The 22,365-nt window shown below is 40.3% G+C and overlaps 3 protein-coding genes and 1 pseudogene across 7 annotated transcripts in view; all 4 read left to right on the top strand.

The window, feature by feature from the left end:
- The window catches only part of LOC127422617 (oocyte zinc finger protein XlCOF19-like), a 63,246-nt gene extending 41,099 nt beyond the window's left edge, over positions 1-22,147 (top strand). The window contains exon 3 of the transcript XR_007894200.1: positions 16,112-22,147. The gene's annotated coding sequence lies outside the window, so the exon portion shown is untranslated. The remainder of the gene's footprint in view (positions 1-16,111) is intronic.
- LOC127422613 (gastrula zinc finger protein XlCGF8.2DB-like) overlaps positions 1-22,365 on the top strand; it is an 88,892-nt gene that overhangs the window by 26,910 nt on the left and 39,617 nt on the right. The gene's annotated exons all lie outside the window — the stretch shown is intronic.
- Positions 6,003-22,365, top strand: part of LOC127422620 (gastrula zinc finger protein XlCGF7.1-like) — a 117,163-nt gene continuing 100,800 nt past the window's right edge. Inside the window, exon 1 of one of the 4 annotated variants that reach the window (XM_051666355.1) lies at positions 6,003-6,106. The gene's annotated coding sequence lies outside the window, so the exon portion shown is untranslated. Of the gene's footprint in view, positions 6,107-6,144; positions 6,390-12,897; positions 13,026-22,365 lie in introns of those variants that run through there. The other 3 variants (XM_051666359.1, XM_051666348.1, XM_051666356.1) reach the window with 3 other exon arrangements.
- Positions 14,064-16,118, top strand: LOC127422601 (gastrula zinc finger protein XlCGF57.1-like; annotated as a pseudogene).

Here is a 22,365-nt window from a genome sequence, read left to right as displayed (position 1 = left end):
CTTCATTATTGACTGCTGAGGAACATTAATGTTACAAAACTTCACCAGATTTAGTGTCTGTAGTTAGAAAATGTGGTACTGTGAAATAACAGACAATAGAGCAACAGATCATAAGATTTTATTGCAGTTGTCTTCCTGATTGAGAATGACTGAATTAATCATCAGTATCATCAGATACTTTCCCTGATACTTCACCTTCTGCTATTAAATCAGGATTCAATTTTATTTTCACATTTGTCCCTCATTAATTTATTTTTGATCATTTAATATGTTTATTTTAGATCTGATTGAAGTGAAAGAGTCAAGAGTGAATGAAGTGGAGGAGAAACATCATAACTTCAAAACAGAAGAAAATTATTTTAGCTGCTCACAGATGGAAATTAATTCCTCACAAGAGAGAACTCGAAATACAGAAGCTGAAAACTCTTTCACCTGCCCTCAGTGTGGAAAGAGTTTCAAATCTAAATCAGATCTTAATAGACACATGATAATTCACACCGGAGAGAAACCTTACACCTGCCCTCAGTGTGGAAAGAGTTTCACTTATAAAACGTATCTCAAATATCATATTCACCGTCACTCAAGTGAAAAGCCATTTAACTGCGATCAGTGCGGTAAACATTTTACGACAACGTCACTTCTAAAAAAACACCTGAAAATTCATACAAATGAGAAGCCTTACATGTGTTCTTGTGGAAATAGTTTTTTAAGACTGCAAAATTTTAAAGATCACCAGAAAATACACGCTGGTGTTAGAGATCATGTGTGCTCTGAGTGTGAGAAGAGCTTCACTACAGTCAACCAATTGAAAGTGCACCTCAGAATTCACACTGGAGAGAAACCTTACAAGTGCCATGAGTGTGAAAAGATGTTTGCATGTACAAGTAATCTTAAGAAGCACATGAGAATTCACAGTGGAGAGAAGCCTTACACGTGCCTTCAATGTGGAATGAGTTACAGATATAAACCAAATCTTAAAAGACACATGGGATCTCACAGTGGAGAGAAGCCTTATACATGCCTTCAATGTGGAAGGAGTTACAGATATAAATCAAATCTTAATAGACACATGAGAATTCACACTGGAGTGAAGCCCTCATAGCTTTTATATGGAAGCTGATAAGCTTCCGAGTTTCTCGTACCGCTTCGCATTTCCTTTTCACCATAAAAACAGACCCTTGTCCATTGGTATGCATAACTCCAATCAGAAATGGGGACTTGAGTTAGAGACTTGGACTTGAGTCGCACTCGAGTCGCATTTTAATAGACTTCAGACTCGACTCCAGACTCGACGCGGCATCCATGTACAACTCACCCCACCGAGAGCGAACCACATTATAGTGACCACGAGGAGGTTACCCTATGTGACTCTACCCTCTGTAGCAACCGAGCCAATTTGGTTGCTTAGGAGACCCGGCTGGTAGTCAGTGTCTTTACTCGCTGAGCTACCCAGGCCCCAGGCATGTGGTTTTAATGTTGTGGCTGAATGGTGTGTGTATACAGTGTGTGTATATATATATATATATATATATATATATATATATATATATATATATATATATATATCCTATAAAAGACTCGGCTCGGACTCATGACGAAAGACTCGTGAACATCTCTGACTCCAACAAGAATACCAATAAAGTAGAATTGAATAAGAATCTAAATATTACAAGTATTGCCACACTTGGCTTTGCTTGAAAGCACACGAAGAAGGCATCATGTCTCCTCTCATCCTAACCATTAACAACAATAATCTACAGCACCCTTCAGTGGAGTAAATTAAACTGCTAGATTTGGTGAGCGCTCCAGAGGTCAGGTACAGGATAATTCAGCATTGCTTACGGAAGGCATATGTGCAAAGGAAAATACATTTGCGATATTCGAGTAGTGTTTTTAAAAGTCGACAAGCTGGTGCAGAACGAGTACTCAATTAGTCGAATACTTGTGAACATCCCTGCAGTAAACATTTTACTGTCACTTCTAAAAACACATGAAAATTCAGACTTAAAGCTGATTTATACTTCTGCATCAAACCTACACTGTAGGCTTATAGCTTACATTTATAGTTCTGCAGACATCCAGAACTATACATGGCCAAGTGCTAGTATTTACATTTATGCATTTGGCAGATGCATTTATCCAAAGCAACTTACAGTGTGCTTATTACAGGGACAATCCTCCTGGAGTAACCTGGAGTTAAGTGCCTTGCTCAAGGACACAATGGTGGTGGCTGTGGGGATTGAACCAACAACCTTCTGCTTACTTTTTCAGTGCTTTAGTCCACTACGCCACCACCACTCCACTAGTATTAGTATATTTAGAGAAAATGCCTTCATTTTTAAAATAACTACACATTTTATAAATAAAGACATGCAATTTGTGAGTAGTATTTATCAAATTATTGTAGCAATAAAACAAGTTAATCAAGGTACTGTATGTAGGCCTATAGAAAGTCATCGTACCTTGCCTCATTATACCCTAGAAATCTAACCTTTTCCAGCTGTATTTAAACAAAAATTAATTAGTAAAATACCTGGTTTAGATAAGTGACCAGATTCAGCCTCCTAAAAGTAACAATTACAAACTTGCTTAGGTGCAACCAGTCACCTTTCAGATCACATATCTCCCACCTGATATTTATCGTAGTGGTTTTGATTACTTCAGAATAAAATCAGCTGTTCCATGAGGATTACATTAATAGCAGTGCATGGTAAAAAAAAAAAGTCAAGGATTCACCATGGTTGTAAAGGTGTTTTCAAAAGTGCTCCGGGATAAAATTGTGGAAAGGAACAGGTTCGGAGAACAGTACAAAAATATTTCAAAGACTTTAACTATCCCTCTAAAAACCGTTCAGAACATTATTAAGAAGTGGAAAGCACATGGCGCCAACAAAACTTTGCCTAGATCGGGCCGTCCCTCCAAACTGGATGACTGTGCCATGAGGATATTGATCAGGGAAGCTATTAAGAGGCCAAAGGCAACTTTAAAGGATTTACAAGCCCTTATGGCTGAGATTGATAGTTCTGTGCATGTGACAACAATCTCCCAAGCTTTACACAAAGCTGGCCTGTATGGCAGGGTGGCAAGAAAGAAACCTCTTCTGAAAAAGTGCCATATTAAGTTTATGTTGTGGGGTTTTTTCCTCTTCAGCTGGGACAGGGCAATTGAGCAACAGGATTGAAGGGAAAATGGATGCTGCCATGTAAATTCTTGAGGAAAATCTGTGGCCCTCTGCTCGACAATTGAAGATGGGCAGGTCGTTCACCTTTCAGCACGACAATAACCGTAAACACTCCACCAAAAAAACAATGCAGTGGCTTAAGGATGGGAAAGTCAAAGTCATTGAGAGTCCTGACCTAAATCCAATAGAAAACCTGTGGATGTATTTGAAGAGGGCAGTCCATCACCGCTGAACCCGCAATTTGACTGAACTCAAACAATTCTGCAAGGAAGAATGGGCAAATATTCCCCAATCTAGGTGCTTGAAGCTAGTAGAGATGTATCCAAACAGACTGATGGCTGTCATTAAATCAGAAGGTATCTCTATGAAGTATTAAATCCAGGGGTATAATCACTTTTCAAACCCTGTGTTTCTAGTTTTTCTTTTATACATTTTTGGAACGGTTGCATTTAATTTTAATTGTTACTTTATAAGACAAAATTTGTAAATCAGGAAAAAAAAAAAAAAAAAAAAAAAAAAACTTAATAGGTTTTGATTTCAGGCTGTAAGACTAAAACATTTTTACCATTCTAAAGGGGTATGAAGGTTTTCTTTGGGCACTGCACATGTTGAGATTTAGTTACATATTATATATGGTTTTTGGAGTTTTAAAGGTCTGGTCACCATTCACATGCAATGTATGGATCTACAGAGCAGAGATACAGTGCATCTGGAAAGTATTCACAGCGCTTCACTTTTTCCACATTGTTATGTTACAGCCTTATTCCAAAATGGATTAAATTCATTATTTTCCTCAATTCTACAAACAATACCCCATAATGACAACGTGAAAGAAGTTTGTTTGAAATCTTTGCAAATTTATTAAAAATAAAAAAATATCACATGTACATAAGTATTCACAGCCTTTGCTCAATACTTTGTTGAAGCACCTTTGGCACCAATTACAGCCTCAAGTCTTTTGAGTATGATGCTACAAGCTTGGCACACCTATTTTTGGGCAGTTTCTCCCATTCTTCTTTGCAGGACCTCTCAAGCTCCATCAGGTTGGATGGGGAGCGTCGGTGCACAGCCATTTTCAGATCTCTCCAGAGATGTTCAATCGGGTTCAAGCCTGGGCTCTGGCTGGGCCACTCAAGGATATTCACAGAGTTGTCCCGGAGCCACTCCTTTGTTATTTGGCTGTGTGCTTAGGTTCTTCCAACAGGACAACGACCCTTCACCCCTGTCTGAGGTCCAGAGCGCTCTGGAGCAGGTTTTCATAAAGGATGTCTCTGTACATTGCTGCATTCATCTTTCCGTCGATCCTGACTAGTCTCCCAGTTCCTGCCGCTGCAAAACATCCCCACAGCATGATGCTGCCACCACCATGCTTCACTGTAGGGATGGTATTGGCCAGGTGATGAGCAGTGCCTGGTTTCCTCCAGACATGATGCTTGCCATTCAGGCCAAAGAGTTCAGTCTTTGTTTCTCATGGTCTGAGAGTCCTTCAGGTGCCTCTTGGCAAACTCCAGGCGGGCTGTCATGTGCCTTTTACTGAGGAGTGGCTTCCGTCTGGCCACTCTACCATACAGGCCTGATTGGTGGAGTGCTGCAGAGATGGTTGTTCTTCTGGAAGATTATCCTCTCTCCACAGAGAAATGCTGGAGCTCTGTCAGAGTGACCATCAGGTTCTTGGTCACCTCCCTGACTAAGGCCCTTCTCCCCCGATCGCTCAGTTTGGCTGGGTGGCCAGCTGTAGGAAGAGTCCTGGTGGTTCCAAACTTCTTCCATTTACGGATGATGGAGGCCACTGTGCTCACTGGGACCTTCAATGCTGCAGAAATTTTTCTGTACCCTTCCCCAGATCTGTGCTTCAATACAATCCTGTCTCAGAGGTCTACAGACAATTCCTTGGACTTCATGGCTTGGTTTGTGCTCTGACATGCACTGTTAACTGTGGGACCTTATATAGACAGGTGTGTGCCTTTCCAAATCATGTCCAATCAACTGAATTTACCACAGGTGGACTCCAATCAAGTTGTAGAAACAGCTCAAGGATGATCAGTGGAAACAGGATGCACCTGAGCTCAATTTTGAGTGTCATGGCAAAGGCTGTGAATACTTATGTACATGTGATATTTTTTTGTTTTTTATTTTTAATAAATTTGCAAAGATTTCAAACAAACTTCTTTCACGTTGTCATTATGGGGTATTGTTTGTAGAATTTTGAGGAAAATAATGAATTTAATCCATTTTGGAATAAGGCTGTAACATAACAAAATGTGGAAAAAGTGAAGCGCTGTGAATACTTTCCGGATGCACTGTATTACTTACGGATTACATTTATGATGCCTTTATGTGCTTTTTGGAGCTTCAAAATGTTAGTACCCATTTATTGTGAGGACTACAGCGCAGAAATATTATTCTAAAAATTATCAGAAAAAAGAAAGTCATACACTTGATTGTATGAGAGTAATTTTTGATAATTTGCATACACATTTTTGATATCTGTAAAGAAATATTCACTAGTAAGAATTTCGATTCAAGATATCTATTAAAATTCTTCCCATCAGTACTAATTGCTTGAATAAGTTACATTAACATCATTTATATCTGTCTTATAAGCAAAGCAGCTTGCAAAACGTGTACCATGCAGGTCACATTTTATATTTAATATTAATGTGCAGACTCAAAATACTTTTATTATATATTTTGTCTTATAAAACAGTTCCGGACGCTTTCTTTGGGTGTTGCCCAAATGACAGTTTTGCGCCCTTGAAGTAACTGCGGGAAGGTGACGCCACTCGAAGTGTCTTTCAAACGAAAGTAAGAAAATTATTATTATTTAACGAAGAAGCTTCCATAAGACTGTTAGCAAAGGGTACATTCATACAGCAATGCCATGCTCCCTTCAGAGTGCCCACATCAAGAGCTCTGCCCTTCATAGTGAGTAGGGTATAGGGATGATCACTTTCGATTGAATTCACCCTTTTTGTGTCTCTCCGTTTCTTTGTTTTTGTGAGTCACTCAAGAATCAAATGATTCATTTAAAAACAAGGAGTCGTTCACCACCGAAACAATGGAAGTGAACGAGAATGAAAAGATTCATTAAATAATACTGATTCTTTTACGAACTAAACAGCACGAGTTCAAATCAGAGTATGTGAGTTGTGCAGAGAGCGAGTTGTGTTTGATGCTTTAGCTAATCTGACCAATTTTGGACTGAAACGTAAGTGATTTTATATTATTTACTTTTTCGAGACCTGCTGGTACCTACAGCTGATATACGAAACAACACTCTTGCTTATGTGACTGTGATATTTCTTACATATAAAACCGCTTTTATGTGTTTCGCTTATGATATGATACAGTCTTCTGATCAAGTCAGTCCACTCGACGGCATCTTGGGAACGCTCTCCGGCAGCTATTTTTCAATGTAAACAAGCGGCATACAAGTACAGCTCCAATCTACTTGAATAGGGTAAGACAGAAATCTCCGAAACGGTTGGTCAATATTACGATCATATAAAATATTTCAAATAAGCAGTAAAATCTGACAACATTGGTATCACGAATTGTGCTTCTTTACCTCGCATTACGTTTTTTTTTTTAAAACGCCATTTTCCCGGCTTGTATAGCTAATGCGCATGCGCGTTGTCGACTTGATTGACAGGCGATGTCTGTATCTAAAAGTTGATTGGCTGTTTTACGTGTAAGGCGGGACTTCCTTTCTACATCTGTTGACCGTTGAGCGTTCCAATTTCTCCTGTTCATTTAAGTGGCCCTTCTATGCTATATATATATATATATTTATACATTTGTTTATTTTTAATTTTTTTTAAATAATTTTTTTTTTTATCAATAAAAATATTGCTTTTAAGAAAAAAACATTAACAGTGCACATATACACAAAATGTAAATGTTGTGCAGTTAGAACATTCTATACATGGGCATAAATACACTCACTGAGACATAAAATAAAAATTAAAAAAACAAACAAACAGTGAAACATAAGTCATGAGACAGGAAAGATCTCATCATAGCATATAAGAAAAGATATACATTTTCTAATATAAGTTACCCTCAAAGACTTGATTAAATATTCAGTTTCCAGCAAAAAGTCTGCAATTCTAGGTAGTTTTTTAAAATAATTTTTGTTTATTAATGTAATATTTCGCTACAATTATAATAAAAATTTGCTGTAGACTCCAAAGCCTTGTTTTTGTTTTCATAATAGCAAATTATATCTTTAAAATTAAAATTATAGCTTACTTCTACTTTAGAAAAACAGTAATTACTCAAAAAAAAAAAAAAAAAAAAAAAAAAAAAAGAAATCTTACACAGATAAAACAGATGACTGAGGTGCAAAGGAAAGCTTTCTTGGGAGAACCACAGCATTTTCTTTTTCCCAGACTTTGCGAATTCAAGAAGAGAGTAACGCAGTTGATTCAAGGAATCCAAGAATCTCTTACATCAACGGAAGGTCGCTTTTGCACTGATGTTCCCAGCCAAATTGAGAATAGATACTAAGGATGGCCATAAAATATTTACATACCCACAGCAAGCATTGTCTTTCATAAAGACATCGGAGTAAGCCATTTGGTGATTTTCATGTTGCTGTTTAGTGGACCTGTCTCACTTAACATACACTCGACTGTCCGAGGAAGCTGGGCGCCTTCTTTGATTATTTTTGTGCTGGTTCTGCCTAGAGGCTGGATTTTGTTTTGTATAATATAATTTCTTCAGGACAGCTTGTGGATGAATCTGCTCATTTTTGGTGCTTATGGCTCCTGTGCCCTGGAGTTTGTTTTGTGGAATATCTCTTGCAGGACATTGGAGTGATTGGGTCTTTTGTTGCACTCATTCGTTCACATTCGTTTGACTGCCTGAAGAACTGAACTTTTTTTTTTTTTTTTTTTTTGCTGGTTCTGCTAGCGGCTGGAGCTTGTTCTGTGGAGAAACATACCTACGGGGCAGTTATGTTTTTTGGGTTTATTCCGCTTATTGCCTGGAGTTTGTTGTATAGACTATTTTTTGCTGTGTAATTCTGTTTCACAAAATTTGTAAAGAAACACCGGACTTGAGCAATCCGATGGCAAAGTTGTCACTGGGACTTTCGTAGGCATACATGGACTGTTTGAGTTTAGAGGGCTGTCATGCGCGTGGTTAATGCACACGTTTTTCTTTTTCTGTTTGTTTGGTTCGGGGGGGGTAAGCTTGGGGTTTGATTGTTAAACTAATGTTGGAATGTGGTCTTTATAGTATTGTTTTTGACACACAATCTATTTGTTCTAATATGTCAAATGTTAATATGAGTGGATTATCTCTCTTCATGTGGAATGTGAATGGCCTGTGGCACCCCATAAAAAGAAGGAAGGTTATTTCTTAAACATAAGAAATACAATGTAGTTCTTCAAGAAACGCATCTTTCCCTGCTGGAAGCTGAAAAATTTGGGAAGATATGGGGTGGACATGTTTTCTTTAGTGCGGGCTCAAGTAAGAGCAGGGGAGTCATTACATTGATAAGTAAGCATCTACAGTTCAAATGTCTCAAACAGATTAAAGATAAATTAGGAAGAGTTATTATGAACTGGACTCAAGATGGTGCCGAGTATGGCTGCTGCGTTGCGAGCTCCGACACAACATTGTAGTGTTTTGTTTATAATTCTTATGTTTTTTTGTCTTGGATCTTGTCTGCCTTATTGTCTACGACAGACAAACACTTCTGGACATTGGTTCTGCAATTACACACCGTAAACCGGACTTCAAATTCCTCAATGCCGACCCGCTGTTTACAAACACACCAGCGGAGCCCTTTGTCTGGTCTGCCCGGCCGCGAAAACGCAAAAGGAAAAGGGGAAACAGAGCCGGCGTTCTCATCAGAGTAAGATGTTTCGCAAATCGACCCCCGCTACCCAGTATTCTACGGGCAAATGTTCAGTCTCTGGACAACAAGCTCTGCGAGCTGAGAGCGCGGATCTCTTTCCAACAAGAGACAAGGGACTGCTGCATTATCTGCCTTACGGAAACATGGATGTCTGCTGAGATTCCAGATTCAGCCATTGAACCTGTGGGGTTCTCCGTGCACTGGGCGGACAGAGTGGAAGACCTCTCAAGTAAAAGCAGAGGTGGTGGTGTATGTTTTATGATCAACAAATCCTGGTGTGATCAGAGGAATATACATTCTATCAAGTCTTTCTGCTCTCCTGATCTGGAATTTCTCATGTTTCTGTGTCGAACATTCTGGCTACCAAGGGAATTCACAGCAGTCATTATCACTGCTGTGTACATCTGTGTACAAGCCGACATAGACCAGGCACTCAAGGAACTATATGGGATTATAAGCAAGCAGGAAACCGCGCACCTGAGGCCGTGTTCATTGTGACCGGGGACTTTAATAAAGCCAGTTTCAAATCAGTCGCACCAAAATACCACCAATACATTAGTACATGAGGGGGACTGGGTTTTGGACCATTGCTACTCTCCCTTCCGGGACGGCTACAAATCCCTCCCCTGCCCACCATTTGGCAAATCGGACCACTCTTTCATTCTGCTTCTGCCAGCTTATAGGCAGAAACTGAAACAGGACGCACCCACCCTCAGAACGATCCAGTGCTGGTCGGACCAATCAGACTCTACAAGACTGTTTTGATCACACGGACTGGGAGATGTTCCGGTCCGCCTCTGATGACGACATCGAGCTTTACGCTGATAGCGTAACGTGTTTCATCAGAAAGCGCGTAGAGGACATCGTTCCGACCAGAACACTTTGGATCTACCCGAACCAGAAACCTTGGATTAATAGTGATGTTCGCGCGGTACTTGATGCGCGGACCTCCGCTTTTAATTCTGGGAACGTGGAGGAGTGTAAACAAGCCAGTTATGCCATCAGAACAGCAAAACGCCAGTATAGGAACAAGCTTGAAGGACAGTTCAACACCACCAACTCTAGAAGCATGTGGCAGAGAATTAATATCATCATGGACTTTAAAGGGAATAAAAACTCCGCCGTGAACACCGCTGCCTCTCTCTCGGATGAGCTAAATACTTTTTATGCTCGTTTTGAGGGAAATAACACCGCCCTCACGGAGAGAGCTCTCGCGGCCAAAGCTACAGAGGTTAGTTCACTCTCCGTCTCTGTAGCGGATGTAACCCGATCCTTCCGACGGGTGAATATCCGCAAAGCCGCGGGTCCAGATGGCATTCCGGGCTGCATCATCAGAGCGTGGCTGGTGTTTTTACGGACATTTTCAACCTTTCCCTCTCTTTGTCTGTAGTCCCCACATGCTTTAAAATGTCCACCATTGTGCCTGTCCATTGCAATCCAAATTCACTTGCTTAAATGACTGGCGTCCTGTTGCTCTGACCCCCATCATCAGCAAATGCTTTGAGAGGCTAATCAGAGATTACATCTGCTTTTTTAGTTTGCTTACCGCAACAACCGCTCCACTGATGATGCCATTGCATCTACAATACACACTGCTCTCTCCCACCTGGAAAAAAAGAACACTTATGTGAGAATGTTGTTTGTAGACTACAGCTCAGCATTCAACACCATAGTGCCCTCCAAGCTTGATGAGAAACTCCGGGCTCTGGGCTTAAACAGCTCGCTGTGCAGCTGGATCCTGGACTTCCTGTCAAGCAGACGCCAGGTGGTTAGAATGGGCAGCAACATCTCCTCATCACAGACCCTCAAAACTGGAGCCCCGCAGGGCTGTGTTCTCAGCCCACTCCTGTATTCCTTGTATACACATGACTGTGTGGCAACACACAGCTCCAATGCCATCATTACGTTTGCTGATGATACGACGGTGGTAGGTCTGATCACTGACAATGATGAAACAGCCTACAGAGAGGAGGTGCACACTCTGACACACTGGTGTCAGGAGCACAAACACTCCCTCAATGTCAGTAAGACAAAGGAGCTTGTGGTGGACTTCAGGAGAAGAGATAGAGAACACAGTCCCATCACCATCAATGGAGCACCAGTGGAGAGAGTCAGAAGCTTCTAGTTCCTGGGTGTCCACATCACTGAGGAACTCACATGGTCCATCCACACTGAAGCCATTGTGAAGAAGGCTCATCAGTGCCTCTTCTTCCTGAGATGGCTGAGGAAGTTTGGAATGAACCGCCACATCCTCACACGGTTCTACACCAGCACTGTAGAGAGCATCTTGACTGGCTGCATTTCCGCCTGGTACGGCAATAGCACCGCCCACAACTGCAAAGCCCTGCAAAGGGTAGTGCGAACTGCCAGACACATCATCGGAAGTGAGCTTCCCTCCCTCCAGGACATACACTATATTGACAAAAGTATTCGCTCATCTGCCTTTAAACGCATATGAACTTAAGTGACATCCCATTCTTAATCCATAGGGTTTAATATGACGTCTGCCCACCTTTTGCAGCTATAACAGCTTCAACTCTTCTGGGAAGGCTTTCCACAAGGTTTAGGAGTGTGTTTATGGGAATGTTTGACCATTCTTCCAGAAGCGCATTTGTGAGGTCAGACACTGATGTTGGACGAGAAGGCCTGGCTCGCAGTCTTCGCTCTAATTCATCCCAAAGGTGCTCTATCGGGTTGAGGTCAGGACTCTGTGCAGGCCAGTCAAGTTCTTCCACACCAAACTCGCTCATCCATGTCTTTATGGACCTTGCTTTGTGCACTGGTGCGCAGTCATGTTGGAACAGGAAGGGGCCATCCCCAAACTGTTCCCACAAAGTTGGAAGCATGGAATTGTCCAAAATCTCTTGGTATGCTGAAGCATTCAGAGTTCCTTTCACTGGAACTAAGGGGCCAAGCCCAGCTCCAGAAAAACAACCCCACACCATAATCCCCCCTCCACCAAACTTCACAGTTGGCACAATGCAGTCAGACAAGTACCGTTCTCCTGGCAACCGCCAAACCCAGAGTAGTCCATCAGATTGCCAGATGGAGAAGTGTGATTCGTCACTCCAGAGAATGCATCTCCACTGCTCTAGAGTCCAGTGGTGGCATGCTTTACACCACTGCATCCAACGCTTTGCATTGCACTTGATGTATGGCTTGGATGCAGCTGCTCGGCCATGGAAACCCATTCCATGAAGCTCTCTACGCATTGTTCTTGAGCTAATCTGAAGGCCACATGAACTTTGGAGGTCTGTAGCGATTGACTCTGCTGAAAGTTGGCGACCTCTGCGCACTATGCGCCTCAGCATCCGCTGACCCCGCTCTGTCATTTTACGTGGCCTACCACTTCGTGGCTGAGTTGCTGTCATTCCCAATCGCTTCCACTTTGTTATAATACCACTGACAGTTGACTGTGGAATATTTAGTAGCGAGGAAATTTCACGACTGGACTTGTTGCACAGGTGGCATCCTATCACAGTACCACGCTGGAATTCACTGAGCTCCTGAGAGTGGCCCATTCTTTCACAAATGTTTGTAGAAGCAGTCTGCATGCCTAGGTGCTTCGTTTTATACACCTGTGGCCATGGAAGTGATTGGAACACCTGAATTCAATTATTTGGATGGGTGAGCAAATACTTTTGGCAATACAGTGTATATATATATATATATTTATTTTCTTTATTAGTTGTTTGGTTTTTGTTTTTGTTTTCTTTTGTATGTGTTCATGTATGACCACAGGGGTGTTTGTTGAGGTTCGGGGTGGGGTTGGGGAGTAGGGATGGAAAGGTTGTTCTAGTGAAGTGGTTTGATAACCACTCTGTTGTGCTGGTCTCCAACTTTGTTGGTGTTGGAGATGAAGATGAGAGGTGGGAGCAGAAAGAGGGGTGATTTATGAAGGTCAAGCATCCAGAGGTTGTGAAAAAATACAACAAGAGAGCTTGATCAACTAATCCGCCTTCACAGGATTGATATCAGGTCCTGCAAATGGCCACTGCGCATGATTACTCATGCCTTTGATGTTGCTAGTGAACAGATGGCTTGAGTATCGCAGAGACAATGAAAGCAAGGGAACTCAGCCACAGAAAATCATGGATCTCCTTGAATTCAAAATGAATGTAGCTGAAGCGCTCGTGTGTGTTGGGAAGCCACATGCTTCAAAGAACTTAGGCCAAGCAGTTTTAACACAGCCAGTCCATGTACCAGTCCAACTCCACATGATGTAGCTGGACAAAAGAGAGGAGCAATGGAACGGTGGACAATTCTTCAAGTCCTAACTGATATGGTGGACCACATGACAAATTATGATGCAAAAAAAGAAGCAACAAGATGCAAATTGCCAGTTTGTTCTGAAAAAACATGTCTTCTGTGTTAAGTGTAAGGTGCACTACTGCTTTGTGTCACAGAGAAACTGTTTCAAAGATGCACACAAAAAATGACTCTAAAGTGATCATATTGATTGATACCCAAGATGTTTAGTTTGTACATTTGTTTATTTAAAACAATCTATAAAGGAAAAACCTTAAAATTAAAGTTGAATTATTATACTGGCCAAGTTTGTGCTTATGCATTTACTAGTTGGATTTTTATATTTTTGATGCATACACAGTAAACAAGAATTAGTATTTTAGACTCTGTAATGACAAAAAAAAAAAAATCTAGAGTTCTGACAAACCAGCTGCAAACTTGCACACACAGAATTTTTAGAATCTAGATTTTTAGAAGAATATATATCTCTGTAGGTCCACACAATGCAAGTAAATGGTGGTCAGAACTTTGAAGGTCCAGAAAGCACATAAAGGCAGCATAAAAGTAATTCATACAACTCCAGTGGTTTAATCCATGTCTTCTGAAGTGATATAATAGGTGTGGGTGCGAAACAGATCAATATTTCAGCTAAGTGCTCTGGCTCGGATGGCAAAATGCTCAGGGAACCCTTTTTTATATATATTAAAACTGTTGGAATAAAATGTAGAAAATTAACAAAATACATAGTTGCTTTTTTTATTTTGGCAGATCTCGTCCTTTGGGGCTCCTTCACAGTTCACACCTTCATTGAAGCCACTCCCACAACAATTTACCAATAAATACTGTGAATATTCCCATCATCCTACAAGAGAAGTTCTTCAGACCAGCAGGAAGAACTGAAATCTGTGTGATATACTATGGTGAAGATGGAGTTTGTTAAAGAAGAGAGAGAAGACATGAGTTATCCAGAATCATCCAGAATAAAACATGAAGATACTGAGGAACAAATAGGTTGGTGTCCATTCTTGAATCTTCATTATTGACTGCTGAGGAACATTTATGTAACAAAACTTAACAAGATTTAGTGTCATTAGGAAATCAGAGGAACTGTGAAATAACAGACAATAGAGCAACAGATCATAAGATTTTATTGCAGTTGCCTTCCTGATTGAGAATGACTGAATTAACCTTCTAAGATCATCAGATACTTACCCTGATACTTCACCTTCTGCTATTAAATCAGGATTCACTTTTATTTTTACATTTGTCCCTCATGAATTGATTTTTGATCATTTAATATGTTTATTTTAGATCTGATTGAAGTGAAAGAGGAGAATCAAGAACTGAATGAAGTGGAGGAGAAACATCATAACTTCAAAACAGAAGAAAATGATTTTAGCTGCTCACAGATGGAAATTCATTTCTCACAAGAGAGAACTCGAAATATAGAAGCTGAAAACTCTTTCACCTGCCCTCAGTGTGGAAAGACATTCAAACGTAAAGACACCCTTAATATGCATTTAAGAATTCACACTGGAGAGAAACCTTTCACATGTCAGCAGTGTGGAAAGTGTTTCAAATCTAAATCAGATCTTAATAGACACATGATAATTCACACAGGAGAGAAACCTTACACCTGCCCTCAGTGTGGAAAGACTTTCAAAAGTAAAATCACCCTTACGAAGCATTTAAAAATTCACACCGGAGAGAAACCCTTCACATGCCATCAGTGTGGAAAGAGTTTCACACGTAAAGACAACCTAAAGAAGCATTTAAGAATTCACACTGGAGAGAAACCACACACATGTCAGCAGTGTGGAAAGAGTTTCAAATCTAAATCAGATCTTAATAGACACATGATGATTCACACTGGAGAGAAACCTTACACCTGCCCTCAGTGTGGAAAGACTTTCAAAAGTAAAATGACACTTAAGAAGCATTTAAAAATTCACACTGGAGAGAAACCTTTCACATGTCAGCAGTGTGGAAAGAGTTTCATTGATAAAACGTATCTCAAATATCATATTCGCCTTCACTCAAGTGAAAAGCCATTTAACTGCGATCAGTGCGGTAAACGTTTTATGACAACGTCACTTCTAAAAAAACACCTGAAAATTCATACAAATGAGAGGCCTCATGTGTGTTTTGTTTGTGCTAATAGTTTTTTACGACTGGAACATTTGAAAGATCATCAGAAAATACACGCTGGTATTAGAGATCATATATGTTCTGAGTGTGAGAGGAGCTTCACTACAGCCAGCCAATTGAAAATGCACCTCAGAATTCACACTGGAGAGAAACCTTACAAGTGCCATCAGTGTGGAAATAAGTTTGCATATACAAGTAATCTTAAGAAGCATTTGAGAATTCACACTTGAGAGAAACCTTTCACATATCAGCAGTGTGGAAAGAGCTTCAGATTTCAGTCACAACTTAATAGACACATAAGAATTCACACTGGAGAGAAGCCGTACACTTGCCCTCAGTGTGGAAAGAGTTTCTCTGATAAAACATCTCTCAAATCCCATATTCGCTATCACTCTGGTGAAAGACCATTTAACTGCGATCAGTGCGGTAAACATTTTACGACAATGTCACTTCTAAAAAGACACCTGAAAATTCATACAAATGAGAAGACCTAAGGCGGATTTATACTTCTGCGTCAAATATTCATAGTTCTGCATTTTTGTGTCTGCGTCGTCCTGCGAGTACACCGCAAAGTGCTAGTACACTCACTGAGCACTTAATTAGGACCACTCTGGTCTTAATAAAGTGCCCGACGTGGTCTTCTGCTGTTGTTGCCCATTCGCCTCAAGGTTCGACATTTGTGCATTCTGAGATGCTATTCTGTTCACTACAATTGTACAGAGGGGTTATCTGGGTTACTGTAGCCTTTCTGTCAGCTCGAACTAGTCTGGCCATTCTCCATTGACCTCTTTCATCAACAAGGCATTTCTGTCCACAGAACTGCCCCTCACTGGATGTTTTTTGTTTTTGGCACCATTCTGAGTAAATTCTAGAGACTGTTGTGAGTGAAAATCCCAGGAGATCAGTAGTTACAGAAATACACAAACCAGCCCATCTGGCACCAACAATCATGCCACAGTTGAAGTCAGTGAGATCAAATTTTTCCCCATTCTGATGGTTGATGTGAAAATTAAAAATGGAGTGTGTAATTTAAATCCAATACACTTTTTGTCAAATTCTGCGAATATATCTTCATGGTCTGCATGCTGTCCGTTCTGTGTGTGCGCTGAAAAAAAAGTCTGGTGTTTGTAGACAGCCCTGGCTCTGTAAATGGGAAGATAAACAAAGTGGATCGGACCGATCCACACAACACTATTCCACCCAACCAGCAACAGGGGGTGGTTTGTGCTTGTGCACAGGATATGCCACCTGAATTTTCATAGCAATAAAAATTGCTTCCCCTTATTGAGGCTAACTTACCCTCGTGCAACAGATGCACTGGATTCCGCCATATTTGTCTTTTGGTCAGCTAGCTCACTTGTTAGTGTCATTGCCTTGACAATGGGCGTGTATGAATTTGGGGGGCGGAGCTTCTGAAGGAGCACTAACGGGAGGGGTGTGTTTGTTTGGCTGTGCAGAGAGTGCGAAAGGGCGTGATGAATCTAAGGGGTGTTGGCAAAGGTTGTTTGAAAACATACTTTAGTTTTATAATTCCGTTTGGTGCCACTAGTAGCGCAGAAATGACACACTCCACCTTTAACTGAAGCTCCTGACCCATATCTGCATGATTTTATACATTACACTGCTGCCACACGATTGGCTGATTAGATAATTGCATGAATAGGTGTTCTTAATAAAGTGCTCAGTGAGTGTATTAGTATATTGAGAGAAAATGCCTTATTTTCTAAAATGAACAAAGCCAAATGCAATTTATGGATTCAAAAGTATTTATCAGATTATTGTAGCATTAAAAACAAGTTCATCAAGGTACTATATGTAGGCCTACAGTGCCTATAGAAAGTTTTGTACATGGTCAAATCCTTATCTTTTGTCACATTACATCCTGGAAATGTAAATAAATTCAATCTAACCTTTTCCAGCTGTATTTACACACTATAACCTCAACATCAAAGTGAAAATAACATGTAAAACAAAATCTGAACAATTATATAAAACTAATTGGTAAAACACCTGGTTTAGAGAAGTGATCAGCCCCTTAAGAGTAACATGGTGCAACCAGTCACCTTTCAGATCACTTACCTGGCTAATTGGTCCCCACCTGACATTGAGCCTGTTTACAAGCACACTAATACACTGATTACTCTCTAAAATCAGCTTATTTAAAAAACCTGACAAGGCAAGAAATCCGCGTTTACATGACATTTGAAATAATCGCGTTAATCTCTACTTTTCACGTCAAACCAGGAAGAGGCATGCGCTAAACACGTGCGCACATTGGATGAGCCAGTAAGAATAGCAGGTAATTCGTTTGCATGGCACGCGAAAACGGCATAATGGGCAAAAATCTACGTGTGTCGATCGGGTTATTCATAAGCCATATATGGCCTTTACACCAATAAAGGAACGTGGTTTATTGCTTTTACTTGACCACACGCGTTGTCAGCTTATTAGGCAAAATCGGTGTAAGAACGTGCATGAAAACACATTCAATAATTGTAGTGGTTTAATTACTTCAGAATAAAATCAGCTGTTCCATGAGGATTACATTAATAGTAGTGAATGGGAAAGAATTCAAGAATGCACCATGGTTGGAAAGGTGTTTTCAAAAGTGCTCTTGGAAAAAATTGTGGAAAGGAACCGGTTGGGAGAACAGTACAGAAATATTTCAAAGACTTTAACTATCCCTCTGAGTACCGTTCAGAACATTATTAAGAAGTGGAAAGCACACGACACCACCAAAACTTTACCTAGATCGGACCGTCCCTCCAAACTTGATGACTGTGCCATGAGGATATTGATCAGGGAAGCTATCAAAGGCAACTTTGAAGGATTTACAAGCCCTTATGGCTGAGATTTATCATTCTGTGCATGTGACAACAATCTCCCAAGCTTTACACAAAGCTGGCCTGTATGGCAGGGTGGCAAGAAAGAAACCTGTTCTGAAAAAGTGGCACACTAAGTCGCACTAAAATAGTTACAATGTTGCATTTTCTTCATGGTTCGGTTGGCTACCGTTATATTTTATATATTTATATTTCAAGGTTATATTTTAAAATGAACTAAAACTGTAAAATGTCAGTCAAATTTATTTTGATCCATCATTAGTTGAATCAGAATAATTAAAGGTGTTTGTGATATGCAGCTGAGTGTGATAAAAAAAAGTTCTGATCAGCTTGTTATCTTGTCAGTTCTTCTCAGTGACAGAATGATTTTTTCAAACAAAACAGATGTGTTTTTTCAGTGCTTGAAGCCATTAACTCAGCAGGGAGACCCGACGGTCAAGTGATTAACTCCCGCTGAGAGGTGCTAATGAGTGCTCTGTCTCCCTCTGCCTGGCCGTGATTATCTTAATGAAGCTAACACCTGAAAATCAGCTAGTGTAGAGCCAGCTTAAGACAATTATTGTTTTAACGAAGAAGCTTCCACAAGACTGTTAGCAAAGGGTACACTCATACAGCAATGCCATGCTCCCTTCAGAGTGCCCACACCAAGAGCTCTGTCCTTCATAGTGAGTAGGGTATAGGGACGATCACTTTTGATTGAATTCGCACTTTGTGCCACTCTGTTTCTTCGTTTTTGTGAGTCACTCAAGACTCAAATGATTTGTTACAAAACGAGTCGTTCACCACCGAAACAATGGAGGTTAATGAGAACGAAACGATTAATTAAATAATACTGATTCTTTTACGAACTAAACAGCACAAATTGAAACCAGAGTATTGTGTAATGTTGAGAAAATGCAATTATGCTGCCTTCTTGTTCGATTATTTTATGTTTTGATGCATACATTTAGCCAATGTATTAAATCAAATGTTTTGTTTACAAGAAATGCATGAAACTATGAGTGAACTGCTGTTATCTGTTAAGTATGTTACACATTTAAACTGAGTATGTATAACATTTGCATACTACTGTATGTTTACCCATTATTGTTGTATGTATTAAATAAGGTAAACATAATTTATTATATACAGTTGAAGTCAGAAGTTTAGATACACCTTAGCCAAGTACATTTAAACTCAGTTTTTCACAATTCATGGCATTTAATTGTAGAAAACATTCCCTGTCTTAGGTCAGTTAGGATCACTACTTCATTTTTAGAATGTGAAATGTCAGAATAATAGAATAGAATAATAATATTTATTTCAGCTTTTATTACTTTCATCACAGTCCCAGTGGGTCAGATGTTTACATACACTTTGTTAGTATTTGGTAGCATTGCCTTTAAATTGTTTAACTTGGGTCAAATGTTTTGGGTAGCCATCCACAAGCTTCTCACAATAAGTTTTGGCCCATTCCTCCAGACAGAACTGGTGTAGCTGAGTCAGGTTTGTAGGCCTCTTTGCTCGCACACGCTTTTCAGTTCTGCCCACAAATTTCCTATCAGATTGAGGTCAGGGCTTTGTGATAGCCACTCCAATATCTTGACTTTGCTGTCCTTAAGCCATTTTGTCACAATTTTGGAGGTATGCTTGGGGTCATTGTCCATTTGGAAGACCCATTTGCGACCGAGCTTTAACTTCCTGGCTGATGTCTTGAGATTTTGCTTCAGTATATCCACATAATTTTCCTTCCTCATGATGCCATCTATTTTGTGAAGTGCACCAGTCCCTCCTGCAGCAAAACACCCCCACAACATGATGCTGCCACCCCCATGCTTCACGGTTGGGATGGTGTTCTTCGACTTGCAAGCCTCACCCTCTTTTTTTGTGTGTGTGTGGATTTTCTCCCCAATTTGGAATGCCCAATTCCCAATGCACTCTAAATCCTTGTGGTGGCGTAGTGACTCGCCTCAATCCAGGTGGTGGGGGACGAATCTCAGTTGCCTCCGCATCTGAGACCGTCAATCCGTGCATCTTATCACATGGCTTGTTGAGCACATTACCGCAGAGACATAGTGCGTGTGGAGGCTTTATGCTATTCTCCGCGGCATCCACACACAACTCGCCACGCGCACCACCGAGAGCGAGAACCACACATTATAGCGACCACGAAGAGGTTACCCCATGTGACTCTACCCTCCCTAGCAACCGGGCCAATTTGGTTGCTTAGGAGACCTGGCTGGAGTCACTCAGCACGCCCTGGATTCAAACTCACGACTCCAGGGGTGGTAATCAGCGTCAATACTCGCTGAGGTACCCAGGCCCCCCAGCCCCATCCTCTTTCCTCCAAACATAATGATGGTCATTATGGCCAAACAGATACATTTTTGTTTCACTAGACCAGAGGACATTTCTCCAAAAAGTAAGATCTTTGTCCCCATGTGCACTTGCAAACTGTTGTCTGGCTTTTTATGGTGGTTTTGGAGCAGTGGCTTCTTCCTTGCTGAGCAGCCTTTCAGGTTATGTCAATATAGGACTCGTTTTACTGTGGATATAGATACTTGTAAACCTGTTTCCTCCAGCATCTTCGCAAGGTCCTTTACTGTTGTTCTGAGATTGATTTGCACTTTTCGCAAAAAACGATGTTCATCTCTAGGAGACAGAATGTGTCTCCTTCCTGAGCAGTATGATGGCTGCGTGGTCCCATGGTGTTTATACTTGCGTACTATTGTTTGTACAGATGAACGTGGTACCTTCAGATGTTAGGAAATTTCTCCCAAGGATGAACCAGACTTGTGGAGGTCCACCATTTTTTTCTGAGGTCTTGGCTGATTTCTTTTGATTTTCCCATGATGTCAAGCAAAGAGGCATTGAGTTTGAAGGTAGGCCTTAAAATACATCCACAGGTATGCCTCCAATTCAGTACACCTCCTATCAGAAGCTAATTGCCTAATTGTCTAAAGGATTGATATTTTCTGGAATCTTCCAAGCTGCTTAAAGGCACAGTTAACTTAATAGATGTAAACTTCTGACCCACCTGAATTGTGATAGTCAATTAAAAGTTAAACAATCTGTCTGTAAACAATTCTTGGAAAAATTACTCATGTCATGCACAAAGAAGATGTTCTAAACGACTATAGTTTGTCAACATGAAATCTGTGGAGTGGTTAAAAAAATTAGTTTTAATGGCTTCAACCTAAGTGTATGTAAACATCTGACTTCAACTAAGACCAGAGTGAACATGTTTCTGTACAAAGGGCATGTATGAACATGTTTTACAGACAAAATGTCAGCCAGAGGAGAGAAGAACTAAGAGCAGAGAGAGAAAATGGTCGGCAGAGTTGGATTTATGATCCAGCTGCAAGAGATGGCAGCACAGAGTTGAATTCAAGGTCAAGAAGATAAATATGAGACTGTTTGACTGTACAAGTATTTTATTTGACTTAATACATGTTTTTCCTCTATTGTAAGTTACACCAACTTTATATATATGTAATATTATATGTTATATATACAAGTAAAAAACAGATATATTACCATGGATGGAGGGCAGGCAAGGTGTCATGGACAGAAGCGGAGAAAAACTCATCGTTGTCGACAGGCAAAGCGAAGACAATTTAAAGAGACTTTTGGAGACGGACTTGAAGTTACAACTCACATCACCAGCTGGGCATTTACTGATAAACAGGTCGTCTATAAAAGACTGATGCTATGATTATCACATCAGATGCTGTTCGTTTGAACAGTATCTCTGATGCCAGAAGTCTTGCTGATAATGCCTTTGATTGAATAACTTTTTTGATTTTTGTACTTTATTTTTTTACTTTTTTTTTACCTAGAACATTTTGATTGCTAGAAAATAAATTGTAACTAATAAATTGAATTTGATTACAAGAAATGCCTACTGAGGCTTTGATTTTATGTTTTGAGATTATGAGCAAGAACATGCCACAAAGGAGTTTTTTTTGTCCCAGTTGTATTTTTTTTTAAATGTTATAATTTAGGCCAGATTCGACTGACTTTACCTAACCTGAGAATAACAAAAATAAGGTAAAAGGTTAAGATATGCACTGCAAAACAGTTTGTGAGCTGTGCAGAGA

The sequence above is a fragment of the Myxocyprinus asiaticus genome, chromosome 31 (genome assembly GCF_019703515.2).
Source record: "Myxocyprinus asiaticus isolate MX2 ecotype Aquarium Trade chromosome 31, UBuf_Myxa_2, whole genome shotgun sequence".
Taxonomy (NCBI): Eukaryota; Metazoa; Chordata; class Actinopteri; order Cypriniformes; family Catostomidae; genus Myxocyprinus; species Myxocyprinus asiaticus.
Note: the sequence above shows the minus strand (reverse complement) of the source record. Positions and strands in the feature narration are given on the sequence as shown.